At 39.5% G+C, this 22,699-nt stretch overlaps 1 pseudogene; it reads left to right on the forward strand.

Annotated features, from left to right (window-relative positions):
- The first annotated feature begins 19,706 nt into the window (after positions 1 to 19,706).
- Positions 19,707 to 20,816, forward strand: LOC148013243 (SART-1 family protein DOT2 pseudogene; annotated as a pseudogene).
- Positions 20,817 to 22,699: the final 1,883 nt, after the last annotated feature.

The following is a 22,699-nucleotide window of genomic DNA, read 5'->3' on the forward strand; positions in this document are numbered from 1 at the left end:
TTTCCTTCCGCCTAAGCCATGAATGCAATAAACATTCATACGCAGAGTATGTTAATCAAAGGCCTATGATTCATTTAACTCTCAATGAAATATAAACTATGATTGCATTATATCTTCCTAATGCAATTGTGATACCTTCCTTTTCTGTCATTTCAACCCCTAGTGCACCCTTATCTTTCCATTCCCAATGTGTGCAATGTAACCTAAATATCCTCCTTGCTAAAATAGACAAACAAAGTCCTAGTGTGATACCTACCTGCTAAGCAATGATCCTTCAAGAAAGGTGACGTCCTATTGCTTGCTTGTCTCTCTCTTCCTGATGCCAGGAGGTATATTTCACGGTGGATTCCATGAGGTTTTACGGTAAACTTTGATGACCAGGGCTCATACACAGTGGATTCTTTGTGCAAGAAGTTGATGGGGACGCCTGTCCTTTTCGGGCGTTTCATTAATTTAGTGTGTACATGGGTGATTCCATAGCGGGTGATTCCGCAAAATGCATATTAAATTAATAAACGTTTATGAGTTTTGAGTGCGCACTCGTAATAAATTAAGGTTAGGATTTATTTCTAACCAGTTGATTTATTTATGTAGCTGAAGACTGCTAGGTATTCACTTTTGTCAGTTTAATTGTATTATTTTACTAACGATTGTGAATGCTTCAGTTGATGTGTAGAGATAGCAGCAGTGGCGGAGGAAAGCATTGGTGGATAGCGAGTATTCGATCTATGGATTATATTTTGATAGGCGCCACGCCTATATTTTTTCATGTCTATTGAGGCATCGATTATTTATTATTATTTTGTATGTGCCCATGCGCACGGTTATTATTATTTCTATTTGGACATTGTATTGGGCGTGCCAGACTCTTTGGGCACCGTCCATTAGCTTTATTCCTATTTTTGTAAAAGCAAACTCAAAAGCTAAAAGCTTGATATATTTTTGTAAATTGGGCTATTATTGAGCATGAAGAAGAAATATACATAAAATACATGCTTTGTGAAGCGCTCACACAAGGCATGGGGGGAGATTGCACCCAATTGGTCTTTTGCTCTTGTCGTTCATACTTTTTACCTTGTAACTTGTGCAAAAAGTAGAGTTCATTGTTCTTGGGGACCTTCCGGCATTCACTACGCGAGCATACAGCGTCCGATCTATGCACCAGTGGTATCAGAGCGAAGCTGAGATCAAGAGCTTCCAATTGCTACCCATCTTGTGCGAAGGCGGAGCTCCTGGAACGATCGGGCTCTACGGTCAATCTCGTCGCGAACCATCGATACAGGCAGACTTCTGGCGATCAAGAACCCCTGTTTCTGTCATTAGATCGCAAAGGACCGGGCTATACAGGTGGAGGACCACTCCTTCATCACCATCATCAAGTCGTGGACAACCAGAGAGATAAGTCATTAATTTTCCATTCTTCAAGCTTAAAGCTTTAAAGTTTGGGAAGCTTTAGAGAAGCTTTAAGCTTTAGAATTTAATCGTCACGCATCAGAAGACCTCCGAAAATCGAGCGCGCCATAAAAAACGGCCCCCCCACGATCTGCGCCGATTAAGCTCTAATAAGCTTAAGCTTAATCCATTAAGCTTAGCCATCTAAGTTTCAAACCCTGCAAGTCACAATTAATTCAGGCCACACACCACAGAAGTCAAGTTCTGCAAGTAACTTCTGATCTAGTTCTGCAAGTTCCTTAAGTCGAATAAGTTTTGCAAGTCTGCAACTCTGCAAGTCACATAAGTCTGCAACTCTGCAAGTCTGACTAGTCAACTGGAGTCAGAACTGACTTGTGCTCAAAACTCCTAGAAGGACTGTTCCTGCGCAGAAACTCCGAACTGCAAAGTTGTTCGTTGGAAGGTACTCTACCCATACGCAGGTTTGCTGAAGCATTTTCAGCATACGAAGAAGGATAAATCACAGATTTTCCGAAGATTGAGAAAGCTATACCCAAAAACACATAAGCCTTGTATTCCCGAACTTGAGCTACGCTCATCTCGCTAACCTGATTTTGAGTGAGAAAGGTCTTTTTAGTTTTGCAGGATGACGGAACCACATATGGATGATCTTATGGCTGAAGGCGACTTACCTGAGCCTACAATGGAGCAAAAGCTGGACTTAATCATGATGCAATTGGAAGAAGAACGAAGGGCTAGGCAATCATTGCAAGCGCGACTGGCAAATTTACAAAGAGTGTCTACCAACAAAGAAGAACCTCAAGCTGAAGATCTGATTTGATGTACCATCGACACAACTCTTGAAGCTCAAACCATCCGCAAGGAATCAAAGATAAGTAAAAGAAGTTTCAAATTCCGTACTTTCAATGGCATACGAGAAGAAAAAACTGTTCTATCATTCATTAGTCAGTTTGATGACTATTTCCATGAGGAAACCTATGCAGAAAAAGATAAAATCAAGTGTGTTACTAATCATTTAGTAGACAGAGCATCTCTTTGGTGGATTGTAGTACGCAAGAGCATAGATTGTCCTACTACTTGGGAAGATTTCAAGAAGAAGTTCACGCAGAATTTCCTTCCACCACAATTTCATGAGAAAGCTATTAAGCAATGGGATCTTCTTCAGCAACGGGATCGTGAGCCTATTCTTCAGTATACAGAGCGTTTTTGGAATGCATTACTCCAACTACGCATGCTTGAAGATGTACCAGAAGTGACACACAAGCGCAAGTATATGTCTGGACTCCTTGGGCATTACTATGCTGAAGTTAACATGTTCAAGCCTGCTACTCTTGAAGATGCCATTTCACTAGCTCACGACACTGAAGATAAGCTACGAGGTAGAGACAGACGACCACAGCAATTCCAAGCCAATGGTAATTATGGATCTAAAAAATTCAATTCCAATTTTAGAAGATTTAATCCAGGTCGTTTCTCTTCATCATCTTTCCACAAGAATTGGGCAAAACCACCTGTATTACCATCCAATGTCAATCAAAATCCTAAGCCTATTCCACAGCCAAATCCTAATGTACCTAGACTTCCCGCCATTGCAAATAATGTAACCAAAGCCAAGCCAATAGTATGCTATAAATGCCACCAGCCTGGACACCTAGCAGCAAATTGTCATTCAAAGAAGCCACTTGCTCATATCAACTACCTTGGAGCAATGGACGAAGACGAACATGAAGATATGCCTGATTTCACTGAAGATGAAGATGACACTACTACTACTTCCGATACTTTACCAGGTATGCCTACTCCACATTCATTATTGACTATGAAATGTTTGGTGCATGGAAAGGAAAAGACTATTTTGCATGATGACGGTAGTATTCATGATTTTATTTCAGCAAAATTAGTAAAGGAATGGAAATTACAGACTGTACCTACGCATTATCGCATAAAAGCTGCATTCTTAGGCACTAGGTATAATGGTACACAGGAAGTGCAAGACTTAGAGATTCAAATTGGTCAATACACTGAAAGAAGAAATTTCCTAGTTGTTCCATTACAGTCGAGTGACATTATTCTAGGTATGCCTTGGTGTCACCAGCATAACCCAGATATAGATTATTCTACACACACAATGAACATTAATTTTCAAGGAAAATCTATTACATTATATGGTATGCATGCATCTAATGTTTTTCCACTACTTTCGCATACTCAAGCTAAACGTGCATTACGCAAGAGTAGTAAATCCTATCTCATTTGGGTGAATGAACTACAAGTAAAGGAAAATTATATGCACCCTAGCCATAAAGAATTTCTTGCATATTTTAAGGACTGTTTTGCAGAAGACCTACCACCTGGTTTACCTCCTTCACGTCCAGAAGACCATAAGATAGATTTGATCCCTGGCACACAACCACCTTGCAAAGCACCATATAGGCATAACCAGATAGAGCAAAAAGAAATCCAGAGTCAAGTTGAGGAATTACTAAATAGAGGATTGATTCGACCTAGCAGTTCTCCATTTGGTGCACCTGTTCTGTTAGTCAAGAAAAAGAATAATACCTATCGTATGTGCATTGACTATCGAGCTTTAAATAAGATCACTGTAAAGAATAGGTATCCTATTCCTAGAGTTGATGACCTTATGGACAAACTGCAAGGCTCTGCTATATTTAGTAAAATTGACCTTAAGTCTGGTTATCATCAGGTGAGAGTAGATAAGTCTGACATATTCAAGACTGCATTCAGAACACAGTTTGGTCATTACGAATTTTTAGTCATGCCATTTGGATTGACTAATGCACCTGCTACGTTTAGTAGAATGATGAACCGTATATTTCTGAAATATCAGTATTGTGTAATTGTCTTCTTTGATGATATTTTGGTGTTTAGTCAAAATGAGAAAGAACATTATGAGCATTTGTCATTGGTTTTTCAGTTATTGAAAGAAAATCAACTGTATGCAAATCCTGAAAAGAGTGAATTCTTTAAAATAGAAATTGAGTATTTAGGTCATATTGTATCATCTGATGGAATTAAAGTTGATCCTAAGAAAATAGATGCAATATTGAATTGGCCTGTACCTAAAAGCGTGCATGAGTTATGCTCATTCCTTGGTCTTGCTAGTTTTTATAGGAAGTTTGTACGTAATTTTTCATTACTTGCTTTACCATTAACCAAACTTCTGAAGAAAGGAATTGTTTATCAATGGACCGAAAATCAACAGAAATCCTTTGACTTACTGAAACATGCATTAACCCATGCCCCTGTTCTACAGTTGCGTGACTTTAATAGACCATTCTTTCTAGTAGTGACCGATGCTAGTGGATCAGGAATAGGAGCTATACTTATGCAAGACAATCATCCTATAGCCTATTCTAGTTGTAAGTTGAAACCCTCTGAGCTGAAATATTCCACATATGACAAAGAACTATTAGCAGTTGTACAAGCATTAAGACAGTGGAAACACTACTTAATGGGTTCAGAATTTATGATTAAGACCGATCAACAAAGTATTAGACATTTACTTAGCCAACCTCAAATCTCTGACCATCATATCAAATGGGCCTCCTTTATTCAAAGTTTTCATCCTATCATTCAATACCAACCAGGAAAAGAAAATGTAGTGGCTGATGCATTGAGTAGAAGACCTGCCATTCATAATATTTCTGTCATATCTTTTGATTCTTTGATTGCTATGAAAGATACATATCATCAGGATATTACTTTTCATGCTGATTGGAATAAATTAGTTCAAAATAATTTGATTCCTATTGATTCATTGTCATATAATGATGGATTTATGTTTTATGAAAAGAGATTGTGTGTTACAATTCCATTCCGATCTTTTGTTTTGAATGAAATTCATTCTCCCCCATATCAAGGTCATAGAGGTATCATATCTACCTTACGTACATTAACTGAAGATTTTTATTGGCCGCATATGGATGCTGATGTATCTAACTTTGTTTCTGAATGTTTGATTTGTCAAAGAGTTAAGAGACATCATGGAAAATTGTATGGATTACTTATGCCTTTGTCTATTCCAACTAAACCTTGGGAACAAATTTCTATGGATTTCATTACTGGTTTACCTAATACTAAATCTAACCATGATATGATTTGGACAGTCGTAGATAGATTTAGTAAACAAGCATATTTCATTCCATGTAAGAAAACTTTAACAGCATCACAAGCAGCACAATTGTTTTTGAAAACTGTTTTTACTAACCATGGATTGCCAAAAGTTATTATTTCAAATCGTGATTCTAGATTTTGTAACAACTTTTGGATTACTCTGTTTGCTAACCTAGGCACAAAGATTGATTTCTCATCTGCATTTCATCCAGAAACTAATGGACAAACAGAAGCCACTAACAACACAATCCTAGATCTTTTACGTGCATATACTATTTCATGATTATGTTTGGCTGAGAATAGAAAAACGTAGACTGCAAAGTGTAGATAGACATCCAGTTGTCAAATTAGCCCCTAGATTCTATGGACCATTTAGGATCATTCATAAAATTAATGACAATGCATTCAAGTTAGAATTACCACCTCATTGGAAAATTCACAACACATTTCACATTAGTTTGTTGAGACCATTTAGAGGCCAATTACCTGTACACCCTGTTTATGAAAACCCACCTTTATTAGAGGAAGAGACTGAAATACTTGAACCAGAAGCTATTAGAGACACTGACTTTATGACCACTAGAACTGGCCGAAGGTATTCTAGATATCTAGTTAAATTTAAGAACCATCCTGTAGAGGAAGCACAATGGATGCACGCTAGAGACTTAAATGCTTTCCCCACTCTATTAGCTCCACATTGAGCTAATAGCAATTGAGGTCAATTGCTATCCCACCCCGGGGGTATGATGCCAGGAGGCATATTTCACGGTGGATTCCGTGCCACGGTGGATTCCGTGAGGTTTTACGATGGATTCCGTAAACTTTGATGACCGGGGCTCATACACATAGTGGATTCTTTGTGCGAGAAGTTGATGGGGATGCCTGTCCTTTTCGGGCGTTTCATTAATTTAGTGTGTACATGGGTGATTCCATAGCGGGTGATTTCGCAAAATGAATATTAAATTAATAAACGTTTATGAGTTTTGAGTGCGCACTCATAAATTAAGGTTAGGATTTATTTCTAACCAGTTGATTTATTTATGTAGCTGAAGACTGCTAGGTATTCACTTTTGTCGGTTTAATTGTATTATTTTACTAACGATTGTGAATGCTTCAGTTGATGTGTAGAGATAGCAGCAGTGGCGGAGGAAAGCATTGGTGGATAGCGAGTATTCGATCTATGGATTATATTTTGATAGGCGCCATGCCTATATTTTGTCATGTCTATTGAGGCATCGATTATTTATTATTATTTTGTATGTGCCCATGTGCACGGTTATTATTATTTCTATTTAGACATTGTATTGGGCATGCCAGACTCTTTGGGCACCGTCCATTAGCTTTATTCCTATTTTTGTAAAAGCAAACTCAAAAGCTAAAAGCTTGATATATTTTTGTAAATTGGGCTATTATTGAGCATGAAGAAGAAATATATATAAAATACATGCTTTGTGAAGCGCTCACACAAGGGATGGGGGGAGATTGCATCCAATTGGTCTTTTGCTCTTGTCGTTCATGCTTTTTGCTTAAGTTCGGGTTCCTAGTGAACATTATCTAAGGTCATAGACCGACTTTTTCCTAATATTTCTCGTTACCATTTCCTTTGAGGAAAGCTTTCCGCTAACCAAGACCACCCTTCCGTAGGATAGACCCATTGGTCACATTCACAACGCTTCCCTCGGGGATTGTTTTAATTATCTGATTACCTACGACGATATGTTTGACACATAAAAGAAGCTTCCTTAATTAACCCGTTAGTCACAGGTTCCTCGAGACAGGTGGCAAGGCAGTGCCACCCGCCACCTGGGGGGCTGCATGCCCTCGTTCTCACTTATCTCTCTCTCTCTCTCTCTCTCTCTCTCTCTCTCTCTCCCCGCCATGCACATGGCAGGGGGAGAGATAAAAAAAATTTCAAAAATAATTAATAATCTAAGGGGGGTTATCATGGGGAGGGCATGGGGGGGACTCCTGGATGTTACAGAAATCAAGACATTAAGATAAAGCCCCATGAGAGCGGGATTTTACGATCTAAATGAAGCTACAAAAGCACTACATAGTGTCACTTTGAAGTGGAAATTGAAGCTTGATGACAGTAGCAGATAAGGATTTGACAATTTTAAGCATATGTGGAAGACATGATTTAAAACCACTTCTAAAGATGAACTTTGCAATGGTCTCAAATTTTTTGTAAATTTTTCATGTGCTAGAATGAAGTGGGATACACTCCATGTAGTGCAGAACTCCGACATGGTTAGGTGGAAATTTATGGACTTTGAATTGGTTGTCGGAAGTGGGAATAGCCAAAGGCCAGACTGGAGGGTCAAGTAGCAATGAGAAAATTACTTTAACACCAAGATTTTTGGCCTCTGAGAGCTAAGGTCCCAAAATTTTTTGAATGTGGGGGTGGGAGGCCTATCTTTTGGGCTGAAAAAAAAAATGAAGGTGTTCTCCCTTCCTGGCAACGAATTTGGTGGAGGGGCTATGGAGCATGAAAGCAACCACCCGATCTAAAATATCAACCTACTCCTCAATTTTCTTGCTCCATTTCACTAGTTGTAGCTCTAAAAATGGTGATGTGAGCATGAAGAACCATATTGTCTTTCTCTCTCCTCCCTTTCTCTCCTTCAATGGGCTGTTCATGCACGAATGAATTGGAGAAGATTGGGATGGAGATTGGTTATTCGGCTTGAACTAGATTGATATGAGATTATGTTGACGCTAAGGAGTGATAACTAGCACCATTTGGAGATCAATGATGGGTGCGATCGCTATCTGAAAATTCAGTTCTTGAGACCCAAAACCTGAAAAATGATGGTAAGCCTCTTTTTAATAGAAATTTGGACTCTTTTTTATAAATCATGGTGCAAATATCATTCATATACAATGAAAATTTATTTCAAGCTTGGTTGCAATGTGTTTGAGGGCTATGTATCATAAAATGTAGAACATGCATTCGTGGGTGTGAGTTATTATTTAAAAAAAAACCCAAAATGCGTGTTTTCAAAAAGAAAACAATGCTTTTCTTGGTTTCAGGAAATCAAATCATGTTTATATGGAATAAAATTAAATATAAAGACGGATTAGAGTGTGAATTAATTTATTGAATCAGAAAAATGAGAAAATATAGCATTTTACATAAAGAAAACAAGGGAAAATATCAAAACATTGCAATTTCGGACAAGTATAATAGGAGAAAAATACTTTGGACAAATAACAAAGGCAAAGCATGAGGTTAGCCTCAGTTTACTCCCTTTCCATGTTCAATAGTATTTTTATTGATTTCTACATTTAAAAAATTACATGAAATACCCTTTTAACCTACCCATTGAATGCAAAGTCTTAAACAGTGGGGGAAGGGAATTGTGGAAATTGAGTATTATTTGAATTTTGATTTGATGCATATTCTAGCATCTATGTTTCATTTGATTTAAGTCTTAAAAAGGGTAGTAGCATGGGTTATTCCAGTGCTACCTTAGCAATGAAGTTGTAACGTGTCCGCTTGTCCACTTGTGGGACACGTCTTAGCAGCCCATTGAGAGGAGAGTCTAGAAAGCACCACCTGGCACTCGCAAGGAGTGTCACAGGGTTTGCGGTCTAGGTCTTCCCGAGTCTGCCTGAAAGCAGAAGTATCCGGCCGTTCCCACTTAGGACCGACTTGAAGTCAATTTTTTTTTCCCCCTATCAGCCAAGTCTCTAGGAAGTAGCTAGCATCAAGCTCCAAATTAACCACTTTGCATAGGAACAATAGAGTCGAAGCAGATTTATGATGCACTTGGTTCATCGAGAATGGAAACCAGAGGGGTGGGAAGTTCATCCTTTCTGCCCATAAGGCATAGTCCCATTCTGCTCCCCTAAAACAGCATAAATCGGGGTTCTAACTCCGTTGTCTCTAGACCTTCACAATTTCGTTATCATGTCTTTGAGAAAAGTTCCCAATTAATCGGGACCACCCTTCTATAGGACGGACCCAAGTCACGTTCACCGCACTTTCCTCAGGTTGCTTAATTATCTAATTACCTACCACATTATGTTTGACACGCAAAAGCAGCTTCCTTAATTAACCAAATTAAACACAGATTCCTTCACGTAACTTAGGCACTGTCATTAAAAAAAATGATGCCAAGCAAGTTTCTTTTTCAAATATTTGATCTTTATTTATCATAGTCTTGGAATACATCAAGTATCTTGCCCGAAGGCTATCCAAGCAATCGTCAGGATTGCTGCTCCAAGTTTCGCCTGCAGACTAGTACACGGGCCTCGAGATCCCATCTCGAGTCACGTTCGCCTCTTGTGCGGGATCCAGAGGCAAGGGGTTTATGGCCAGCGCCTCCCCTGGCACCTAAGCGTCCTCATCCTCCAAGCAGGTTCGGTCCATGTGCCCCGTGCGGCTAACAACCCCCTTGGATAGGGCCAGGCAGGCAGTCGGAGGTAATTGAACCTGCCTCTCCTTTAGGCTATTAACCTGAAGCATTAAGTGTTTGGCCTTGAATTAGTTCCTTGAGCAAAGAAGTTCAAACAATGTACCTAAGTGTACAATCACAATGTTTTTTGTGGTCGTTCGTATGACCAACTGCTAAGATGTGATTTCTTCTTCCCGAATAACCCCAACATTCGATCCTGGATTGTTCGCGACTTAGCGAGATTCCAAGGGCTTGGCAAGCTAGGTTGCTTGTTTACCCTTTTTCCTTGGGTTAGGGTTTATACCCTATCGACCCCAATTTTCAATACCTTAGGTCTCCTTGTACTATAGTCAAATAGATCTTGGACAACCCCATCGTCCTTGGTTGGTCAATTTGCTTCTTGGCAATTAAAAATTTCCCTAAGTTCAACAAGAGAGAGAGTTGTAGTAGGGTAACTGCTTGACTTCTTAACAAATCTGACTTGTAATTAGATCTCGCCTCCCTTGGTCTAAGATGTAGTAGTAGCATCTTATGATTTAGTTGCAATAGCATATGACCTTGCAGACTAGTTGCACGAGATAGGTAGCAGTGCCTATCTTGAGGAATTATATCCCTTTGTTTGTCGATATTACTAGTATTCGTGTCCTAAGGCCTGGTACCCTCTCTTACTCGCAATATAGAACGATCTAGGTATGAGAACGCTGGATTAACTCTGCAAGCGCAATTCTAAGCAACATTTTAACTTAACCTATCTTTCATATTGAATGTAACTATCATTTCATGCGTATTGCATCCTATATGCTTTTCATCAAATGAAATATAACCCTTTTTCTTTTCATACATACTTATGCATGCAAGTTGTTTATGCATGCAAGGTATGCTACGTAAATTTATAATGCTATAAAAACATAATCTTTTCTTTTCCCATGCAAGTCACACGATGAATAATAATGCAGTTGCTTATGCGAATTCTAAATAAAATATAACTCTTTTATTCCTCTCCATAGGAACTATCTATTATTTGATTAAACATCCTTCTATGAATTAACCTATTTATGGTCGTCACAAGGGATTTTTATTGCACAAATGCATTATATACAACATAACTCATTCTTTCCAACGTAAATTACCCAATGCAAATCTTCCAATGCACAAGAACATCGCAATATATATTTAACCTATATGGGAGATGCAACTAGGACATTATTGCATAAGTGCATCTTTTAACACGTAAACCATATATTAAAAAAATGCAACAACCTAAACATCCGCAGGAGGGGTATTATCGATTCTTGCGCTTTGGGTGGGGACTCCTGCATGTGCTCCTCTTACTCCCGCGTGTGCTCCTCTTATGTGGTACTTTGGGGCCATCGCAATTGGGACTTGGGAGTAAGTCGGGCAGGTGGAGGGTGTGCAGAATTTTTCTGCAAGTTGGCAGTCCTCCCTTCCCGCAAGGAAACTCCCTTTATAGACAAACTCTGTCCTTTACGCGATCCGCGGGTGAAGCACCCTTAAGGATCTTTTTGTGGAAGCTTCTAGGAAGCTTCTTTAGCTTCTTCCTTTCTGTCAGTTTGCGTGACAGTGACTCCTCCTCAATCGTGTTGGGTAAACGAAGATGTTGGTGACGACGATATGGGGACGGCAGCCTGGTGGTCTAGCATTGTGTAGGCAGAGCAGGGCGGCACTACCTGTCAGGTGGAGCAAGGGGTGGCACTGAAGACAGAGCGGGGGGGTGGCACTGAAGATGACCTCCAGGGGGGAGAGGGGGGCTCCCCTTATATAGTGGGAGGGGGTGGTTCATGGGGGGGGGGGGGGAAAGACGACCATTTGATGGGTTGCCACCCCTACACCTGGGGGGTGCTTGCCCCCTCTCCCACTCTACTCCCTCTCTCTCTCTCTCTCTCTCTCTCTCTCTCTCTCCCTGACATGATGTTGGTAGGGGGAGAGAGGGAGGAAAAAAATTTTGGACTAAATTTAAAAAATTTTAAAAAGGGGGGGTTCTTATAGGAAATGTTACATCCTCTCCCCCTTAGAGGAATCGAGATGTCCTCATCTCAAGAAGATTTGGGGGTATTGTTGGTTGAGAGTATTTTCATCCATCCAGGTGGCATCCTCTTCGGGATAATCTTTCCACTAGATGAGGTATTCTCTCAAGGTCCTTGATCTCAAATGCTTCTCCCTAACATCTAGGATTCTATCATGCCATAGTTTAAGGACTCCTTGTCTAGGCATTACGATTTGCTGATCATCAAGTACATGATTCCGATTAGGTAGATACTTTTTCAATAGGCTAACATGGAGTACATTATGAATCTTTAGAGTTACGGGCAAGTGAAGTCTGTAAGCATTAGGCCCTAGGAACTTGATGATCTTATAAGGTCCACAATACCTCGGACTTAGCTTCTTGTACTCCCCCAAGAGCAGTGAACTCTTTTTAGGGCATACACGGATGAAGACCATATCACCTTCGACAAAGGATCTGTCTTGCCATTTTAAGTTAGCGTAAGCCTTCTGTCTGTCCTTGGTAGCTTGAATGTCTTGTCTTATTGATTTGATTTGATCATCCATGTCTTCCAGCATCTGTCTTGAAGCTTCTACTCTCAAAGTTGGATCCGAGAAGTTCAAAGGGTTATGATAATCATGCCCATACAATGCTTGAAAAGGGGTCATCTGAATACTCTGTTGGTAAGAAGCATTGTAAGCAAACTCAACTAGTGGTAAGTATTGAATCCACTTTTTGGATTCGCGATAACAATATGCCCTAAGCATATCTTCAATGACTTGATTGAGTCGTTTTGTTTGACCATCAGTTTCGCGATGGTGAGCTGTGCTGAAATAGAGTTGAGTTCTGATAGCCTCAAAGATAGCCTTCCAAAAGTGTGATGTGAAAAGAGAGTCATGATCACTAATGATTCTTCTGGGTAACCCATGAAGTTTGAATATTTCCTTGATGAATAATCTTGCGATGTCTGAAGCTTTATAGTTCATCTTGACAGGGATGAGATGTGCGGCCTTGTGAGCATATCTATTACAACCAAAATAGAGTTATATCCTCCTTGAACTTGGGGTAAGCCAACAATAAAGTCCATACTAATGAACTCCCATTTCATTTGTGGAATGTCAAGTGGTTGCAATTTCCCAGGCATTTTAACATGTTCTGCCTTAATGTGTTGACAAGAGAAACATTCCATGACATATTTGAGTACGTCTCCCTTGAGCCTTTCCCAAAAATAGCTCTTTCTGACCGTATTAAGGGTCTTGGCATAACCAGGATGCCCTGAGAAAGGGGAGTCATGGGCTTCCCAAAGTATCTTCTGCTTGAGAGTTTGGCTTGCAAGGATACATAATCTTGTCCTAAAGTAGACAAGTCCATTACTGATGGAGAATTCTTGATACTTCATCTTTAGCTTCGGGTCTTGATCCTTGATGGGGATCTCCCTTAGTATTTTCTGATAGATTGGGTCATAATATGCCCCTTCTTTTGCTAGCTCAAGAATCGGGTTGTTTGGCATTGATACCTTTGTGGCTAGAGACCTTGCTGTTGATGGATATTGCAAAATGAGAGAATTTAGAAATGCCTTGCGACTGAGTGCATCAACAACTACATTCTCTTTTCCAGGCCTATATTTGATTTCAAAATCATATTCTTCCAGCACTTCGATCCATCGACATTGCCTCATATTGAACTCATTCTGGGTGAAAATCCATCTAAGACTCTTATGGTCCGTTACTAAGGAAATTTTTTTACCTAGCATGTAATGTCTCCAAAGTTTGAGAGCATGGATGACAGCCAACAGCTCCAGGTCGTGGGTAGCATAATTCCTTTCATGGCTCTTCAATTTTCTTGAAGAATATGCTACGAGATGACCTTCTTGCATAAGTTTACATCCTAAAGCAAGTGCGCTAGCATCAGTTGCCACTTCAAACTCCTTACTAAGATCAAGAAGTTTCAGGATGGGTGCTGATACTAAGCGTTTCTTTAGTTTGTCAAAGCTGGTCTGTTCAGAGGTGACCATACAATTGCTACTTGCTTCTTTAGTAGATCAGTCAGAGAGGTGCTGCAATCAAAGCATAATCTTTGATGAAAATTCTGTACCACCTTGGAAACCCAAGAAAAATATGTATTTCTTTGATAGAAGTTGGTGTTGGCCATTCCAGAACGTCTCTGACCTTAGTTAGATCTACTAAAATTCCTTCTGCTGATACAATGAATCCTAGATATTCAATCTGTCACTTGAAAAAATGGCACTTCTTCTTATTGGCATAAAGCTTGTGTGCTCTCATTGTTTGAAGAACAATGCGAAGATGGGATTCATGATCCTTTCCCAGTTTTGAGTAGACTAGGGTATCATAAAAAAAAGACGAGTACAACGTCATCAAGATAGGGCCTAAAGTTATCCGGCATTAACCTGTTGAAGGTAGCAGGAGCATTCGTCAGCCCGAATGACATCACTAGGAATTCCAAGTGTCCATACCTTGTACTAAATGGAGTTTTTGGGATATCTTCTTCTTTGATCCTTATCTGATAATATCCAGATGTGAGATAAAAAATCTTTGCCCCTTGAAGACGGTCAAGTAATTCATCTATTCTTGGAATGGGGTATTTATTTTTGATAGTTGCTTGGTTTAACCCTCTGTAGTCAATGCATAGGCGAAGCGTTCCATCTTTCTTCTTTTGGAACAACACTGGAGCTCCCCATGGTGAACTGCTAGGAGGGATGTAGCCTTGATCTAACAGTTGCTCGAGTTGCTCTTTCAGTTCGATAGCTTCCGGGATGGATATCTTATATGGTTTCTTTGCGATTGGTGCAGCTCTTGGCACAAGTTTGATTTCGTGGTTGACTTCCCTTTGGGGAGGAAGTTCTGTCAAATCTTCAGAGAATACGTCTGCATAATCCTTGAACCATGAAGGTTCTTCTCCAGATTCTTGATTCTGATCTAGCTTATTTAGTTTAATCAGATAGACAGGTAGACCCTTTTGAATAACTTTTATTATCCGTGTTGCTTTTTCCAACTGTATTTTTGGCTTACTAGCCTCACCTTGAGTCGTGACTAGTTCCCCTTCAGAATTGCGAAAGGAGACTTGGCCCTTCCCACATTAGTCTCATTCTAAATACGATGAAATATGTATTTGTGTGGTGAAAGGTGATCTTCTATTAGACCACAATATTTCTAGTGATGGCATTGCCATAGATCCCAACAAGGTCATATAGACCCCCATTCCCGATTCCTCGATTGTAGTGTTATGGTTTCTAAGGTAAGTCCAATCGTAGGGATGACAAATGAGCTTGTTGGCCCATATAGATATCCCTCTCGATTAGCTCACCCATTACACAAGAGCTCTTAATTGGAACAAGGCAATAGACCTAACATTCTGATGTCTTCAACTACTTTTGTTCAAGGCCCCAATTCTCCTTCCATTGGATCGGACAAATCCTTTTCATGCCTTTGTAGATGCCACATGTCTTCAACTACTTTTGTTCAAAGCCCCAATTCTCCTTCCATTCAATTGGACAAATCCTTTGTAGATGCCACATATATGGTAATAGGCAGTTATCGGGATCTAAAACGGGCCCGATAGTGGCTGTATGGCACTAGTCCGGTCTCTACTACACACCTCAAACCATCCCACACGGCCTCATGACCAAGAGCATCTAAGGGGTATACTACCCTAACCTCGAATAGAGAAATTTTGTGTTTGTATGGATTGTAATTCAATGGATATCCTTCCCCAGAGACAGTCCCTAAACATGTTAGTGTAGTACACCATGTAAACACACACAAAGGGAGCACCCCTTGGCTGATTACCACGACCCCACTTATGACTCTCCTACAACTTGGGGATTGGCTCCAAGATGCACCATGAACACATAAAGTACATTCGATACTTAATCCACTCTTTTAATGAATCAATATATAGAAGATAATGAATAATCCTTATCGAATACTCCCTAAGGAAATGAATCCCTAATTGTACAGCTTAGGGTACCTCATACTCAACATAGGCCATCATTCATGAAAACAATTGTTATGCATTCACGATGATACCATATGGTGCATGCAATGCAATTGTGTATATGACTATAGTACTCAAACAAGTTTATTCATTAACAACTAGCATTGTGAAGGTGCAAAAATAGTTCTTTTCATGTCTTTCTTCTAAACCGCAACTGTTGCATTGCTTAGGGCTAACACCAAGCATTCTCGTACAACTACTAGACCCTTTTAATCTTAACACACATGTATCCTATATGCCATGCATCATAAAAACATCACAATTTATTGTATTTTAAGCACTCATCCCCTTCTCCCGATACGCCTTAAAATTATGCATTTGGTGGTGGTAGGTTTAGAGCATATTTTTATTGTATTTCTCTTTACAAAAGCAATAAAAATCCACTTTAATGTAGAGAGAGGACTGAAGTAAGACTAAACCTCATGCACCACCTCTACCATACATTCACAAATGCCAATCTTATTTTTCTATTTTTTGGATACAAAAATTATATTTTCACCATTTTTCTTATTTTTTGTTATTTATTTATTGATAATTACTGATATTTTTTGATTTATTGATTTAGAATGATTGATCTTACAGAGAATGATTTTTCTATCATATTTCATCCCATACAAACACTATACACACGACAAAATCCCAAAAACACATAATTTCCCTTACATCGCGATATTGTAGAATTTGCATGGTTACAAATAAATTATTAGATGAATGATTTTTCTTTATTTTTTCAATATTCTTGATAAATTAGAGCATTGACAACCAAGTACAATCATTTTCAACCATTTTCAATCAAAATTTATCATAAAACAATGAAATCTACAACTTACTCATAAAATCATCTCATTTGATGTACGTATCTCGTAAATAGAGGCCCACTTTAATGCTTTCCAATAGCCATTGACAATCCTTTCAACCTTGATCTACACTCCTTTATGCTCATCCATCATCGCACGGTCAAAATCTTTCATCTTAGCCCACCCTCTTCTGTCATACATTAATCCATAAAAACACACAATAAGAGGAGAGAGGAGAGAGGAGAGAGGAGAGAGGAGAGAGGAGAGAGGAGAGAGGAGAGAGAAATATCAAAATTAGATCTCTTGATTTACTTAGTCATTTTTTTATTAGTTTGAAGTGATGAATGGTGAAGAAATTTAATGTCTTGGTGGTCTCTTAGTTCCTCTTGATTCCATCAAGGCAAGAAAATGATTAAAAATGGCAAATTTGGGGGTGCCAAAAAAACAACACCTTCCCTCCTCCACATTCATGAATTTTCAATTCTCTTCATTAGTTAAGATTACTAATCTTAACCACAATGACTAGCTCAAAATTTTCCATGTTCACATTGTGCAAAGTGTTTTTTTTTTTGTCAAATCAAGGCCCAAACAAACTCTAATTCAGAAATAGACTGGATGACTAGCTTCATGACATCAAAGTTTAAAATCCTATCCTCTATCATGCACTTTTTGGCTCTCAAATCACATAGCTCCTTTATAACACCAAACCTTGTGTGGACTAAATGGGGGGTCAAATAGACTCCCATCAACAAACCAAGACTCGCAGTTGGATTCTTGGCATCAAACTCCATCTATAAAAACTCTAACTCATTGATCTGCAACCATTTCATGTGCCTCCTGTACCATGTTTTCGCTTCAAAAACAGGTCTCAAAATCTAGCTCTCATTGGCGACCATGGTATAGGGTGACTTAGCCCATTGAATCCCATGAATTGATCTACATAAACAACAATCATAAAAGCATTAAGCTGCGATAAAAAATAATACACAACAAAGCACAAGAACAACTCTCACCCTACCCCTTGACAACATCAAGGAAAGGAAATCCTCAAGGGATAGGCCTAGCATAAACTGACAGAAATCTAGAGCGAGTTGCTAACCAACTACTCCAACATAGATTGGCTAAGAAGAACCATCAAAGAAGTCATCCTAGTAGGTAGCCTAAACTACCTTCCTATCTCAGGACAACTGGACTAGGAACTCCTAGTAGGTGAGGACTCTTATAGCCTAGTCATCATAAATTGTCTTTTAACACATTTTTCTTTCAAGGTTTCTATAGTCTTGCATGTAAAAGGAGGTAGCTGAGTGTAATAGCCCAAGAAGAATATGGCATCAGCCTCAGGTCGTCCTAACTCGGCACCCAAGAACCTATCAAGCCCTCAGAAGGCAACACTTAATCCTTTTCTTTTCTGCTCACTTTTGATTTCGCTCCAACCTTCCTTATTCCTATATTTTGGCTAGCTGCTACTCCAAGGAAGACAAGGCATCAATCTAGCAACTCTTCCCCAGGGATCTACCAGGCCTTCGCAATGTGATAATCAACTACTCTTGAGATTCTTTCTTTCTTGTCTTTTCTATTTTTAGGGGTTACAACCCCTTTTTACACACCTTTGTATTTTTATATTGCAAGTATATTCAAAATTTCATCTTTTTCATTTTATTTCGGTAGGTTTCTCTAACTGCCTCACACTAGCAGGGACTCCTATAACACTTGCCTAGTAGGCTAGTAGAACAAGGCCATTAGGATTGCCTTCTAAAATAGGTATTTCAATGCTTGACAGGAGTTAGACAACTACTCAAATCTCCCCTAGATATACCTAACCTAACCCTAGGACTTCATGCCTTGATTATTAGTCCCCAACAAAAGAACAATTTCCCACAAGTACATAGTGTTAGCTATATATAGTCAGTCTATATATAGCACCCCAGGTCCCCTCTATATATTCCTATCATGTGTGCTCAGTTGACACACTTCTGGGGTTCCACTTTCGGTGTCTCGTGTCTCTCTTCTCCTCTCTCTTCCTCCGTTCCTCGTCTCCCTTGCGCACTGTTCAACATGGTATCAGAGCAAGCATAGGTCGATAGCTGAGAGTATCTTGCCTTGTTGTACTTGCCCCCGTTGCGAAAGGCCTATGAATAACCCGCAAAACGAACGACAATAACAAGAGGCCAGCGTCAACAGTGACAACAACTTCTTTTTTCTCCCGCAGGAAGACTACCAAGCTGTCCGCCTCTGCAACGTCTCGTGACACAGAGAAAACAAAGGAGGCCTTAGAACAGAAGAGCAACTGTATCGGTGAGATGAGCATATCTCGCTCCCCAGCATCAAACCTCTGAAGTCTCCACCAACACACAATTAATATCCCGAAGACCTGTGAGACGCTCGTGAGGTTCAGATCAAAGCTTGATTAACCTCTCAAGTCTCCACCGACACACAGTTAATATCCGAAAGATTTGTGAGACGCTCGTGAGGTTTAGATCGAAGGTTGATTGCGAAGGACGTTGATTGCGAAGGACGGGACCCAAAAACAAAGGACAACAGGTATGGATCAGAATATAGCTTCGATGGAGGAGGCCAGACGAAGCTTTTGTACAACAAAAAGACAGAACACGACCACATACGCAAGGAAACGAAAGGTGCAAGACGCACAACGGTGTGAGGGGCAGGAATCCCTCCTCACAAAACAGGAAAAAGTCTACTCCAGGCGGACCCACCCCGTGAGCACACCCATAGGGCAAGGATCCTCTCTTGCTGCGTCTCCAGAAAACGCAAGGCAGAGATAAAATCTCTCTGCTTCTCTCTCAAGATCTAGTAGCCTCAATCCAGCTATGAGGATTACGGCCTCACAGGTAGCGTAATATTGGCAGTGAGATTACTAACTGGGTTAATAGAAGTCAGAAGTTGGAAGATCAAAAGAAAATAGAAGAAAGAATCAAGGCGGCTCGCATGGCAAGAATGCTAGCAGAGCAAGATAGTGGGAAAGATTCTAATGGCGATGATGAGAACAGAGTTGCTCACACAGGGAAAGATCTTGCCGGGCTTAAAGTCCTTCATGGAATTGACAAGGTGATGGAAGTATGCGGCGGAAAATCTGTCCTTTCGCATCGGCTTGATATCTCTGTTTGCAGAGCCTGGCCAACATCCACCGCTCCTAGTGGCGTCTCGATGCTCCCAACTTGCGCTACCAAGAACTGGGGATGATGTGAATGATGAATTAGATGAACTTGAGAATCTAGAAATAGCACAACAACGTGCTCGAGATGAAGCTTACAAATTAGCAAAGAAAATTATAGGGATGTATGAGGATAAGTTCCAGAATGATATCAATGCTGTGTGAACAATACTTTCGCAGTATGATGAGGAGATGAAAGAAGCAGGCATGGTTTTGGATGAGACAAGAGGATTTAGTGAGGAAAGTCATAAGAGATTGGAAGAGCTGAAGTTAAAACTGCAAGGTGTAGGTGAAAGAGCTCATGTTTCTTTGGGGGGAGCTGGTAATGTTACTTCAAAATATTACACACCAGAAGAAATGTTACAGTTTAACAAACCCAAGAAGAAGAAAAAGCTGCGGAAGAAGGAGGTTCTTGATATTGATGCACTGGAAGTTGAGGCAAAGGCAGAAGGCTTGGGTTCCAGTGATCTTGGGAGCAGAATGTTAGGTGCAAGGAGAGCTGCAAAGCAGGAAGAAGAGAAGGCTGCTGAAGAAGCTCGTAAAGCAGCCTATATGAATGATTGGCAATTGGGGCAGCAATGCCTCCAGTTGTTGGAGTGCTGGTTTTTTTTTTCTTTCTTCCCTATAACATATCCAATTAGCAAGGTAGAGGTTTACCCTAGAATCCTAGGGTTTAAATCCCGTTTTGGAAGAAGGGAAGCTTGGAAAGAGTAGATGATCAGTGACCAACAGAGAGGTTTAAGTGCGCACGCCGTCAGGACCTCCGCGAGCATATAGAGCAGATGATCAGTGACCAATGGAGAGGTTGAAGTGTGCATCTATGCATTTGCTTCCATTGTTTTGTCTCATTCTAAATGATCATCCTCATTCGTTATTCCAGCTGATGAGGGTCTATATTCCAGTTGATGACACATTATTTCGTTTATATTCTTTCCAGCTGATGAGCGTCTATATTCCTGCTAATGACACATTATTTCATTTATATTCTTTCCAGCTGATGAGCGTCTATATTCCAGCTGATGAAAAATTGTTTTATTTATATTCTATTCATGGGGCCCCACATGTGTTATGTTTTCTATAGAGCGGCGCTGCGAACCATCTCTATAGACCTTGTGCTGTTCTAATGTCACTGTAACGTTTTTTTTTTTTCTTCTTTCTTTAAGTTTTGATGTGATGGATATACTGCTTACATCCCAAGTTCAAATGAAGGAATTTCTTGGAGATTTTATCTTTTGTAGTGATGTCACTTATCCTTATTTTAGATGTTGTATATTTAGGAGTGATAAAGCTCTTTTGATGCCTCTGAATAGGTTGTTGTAATTCAGGAGTGATGTAGCTCCTTTGATGCCTATGAATAGGCTCTTGTAAGTTCAACTTTGTAATTCTATATTTTGAATATTAATATAACGATAGGCCTATATAGAGCTGTGGGTTTTTCCCTTGAGCCCCCAAGGGTTTTTTCATCTACAGTAAGGGACCTTTATTTGAGCGGGGGTGTTAGCTATATATAGTCTGTCTATATATAGCGCCCCAGGTCCCCTCTATATATTCCTATCATGTGTGCTCAATTGACACACTTTTGGGGTTCCACTTTCGGTGTCTCGTGTCTCTCTTCTCCCCTCTCTTCCTCCGTTCCTCGTCTCCCTTGTGCACTGTTCAACACATAGACACATATTTAAAAAAAGAAAAGTACTCATAAAGGAAAAATATCACTTGGACTAGCCACAAGAGAAAAACTTCTATGACAACACATATTGAATCATTCAAGAACATTATCAATGAGCTTGTTGTTGCTAGTGATGTTATTCCATGAAAGAAATTGGTAACAAAACTTCTTCTACTATAAAGGATCTTGCTTATGATAATATTGTTACCATATTATCTAACAAAGATGGGATCGATTTTGATTAAGCTTGTATATCTTTGATTCAATATTCACAATGACACACAAATCAAGAAATAGTTATGCTCTTACAAGAGGACACATTGTTAGAACAGATCAATCAAGCTTTACTTGCTCAAATGTGTCCCTTTCCATTCTCTACATGCAAGAGTCATCGTGGTGGAAGCTTCTCTCGTCTCAAGTTTCCTACTAGACATTGTTCTCATTGCAATAGAAATGGTCATACTACAGATGATTGCTGGGAAAAACAATATGATGAAAAACATGGTATTAGAAATAGAAAACCATGTTTATCTAGAGATTATTCTCTTTGTGACTACTACAAAAAGAGTGGTCATCCAACTTGTCTATATTTCAAGAGGTATTTTGATTCAGATCCTAATGGAGCATATGCTACTACACATGACAACACTACTAAAGAAGAAAATTGTGTGAGTCATTCTATCTCTCTGGAAAGGATACTTCATGTTTATGATGGATCTCTTTTTATTATTGATTCTAGTGCTACAGGAAACATGACATATCAATCTCAATGGTTACTTTATTATCATTCTATTCATGTCAGGAAATTGGTTTATCTTGCGGATGACACAACTTGTCAAGTTAAAGATATAGGTGATTTAGATCTTGATACTCTTTCTTCAAGAAGAATTCTTCATGTTTTTTACATATTCCAGATCTACAAAGGAATCTTCTTTCAATTGCAAGACTTGTGGATCTTGGTCTCTTTGTTGATTTTGACCATACCAAGTGTCGCATTGAGAAAGACGACCAAACCATAGATGTTGCTCCTCAAAATGGTAATCTTTTTGAGTTATCTTTAAATGAAAATGTTGCAAATTTTGTTACAGCTCTTGCTGATCT

This window comes from Lygodium microphyllum, chromosome 26 (genome assembly GCF_053477565.2).
Source record: "Lygodium microphyllum isolate KBCC chromosome 26, Lygodium_microphyllum_v1.1.10, whole genome shotgun sequence".
Classification (NCBI taxonomy): domain Eukaryota; kingdom Viridiplantae; phylum Streptophyta; class Polypodiopsida; order Schizaeales; family Lygodiaceae; genus Lygodium; species Lygodium microphyllum.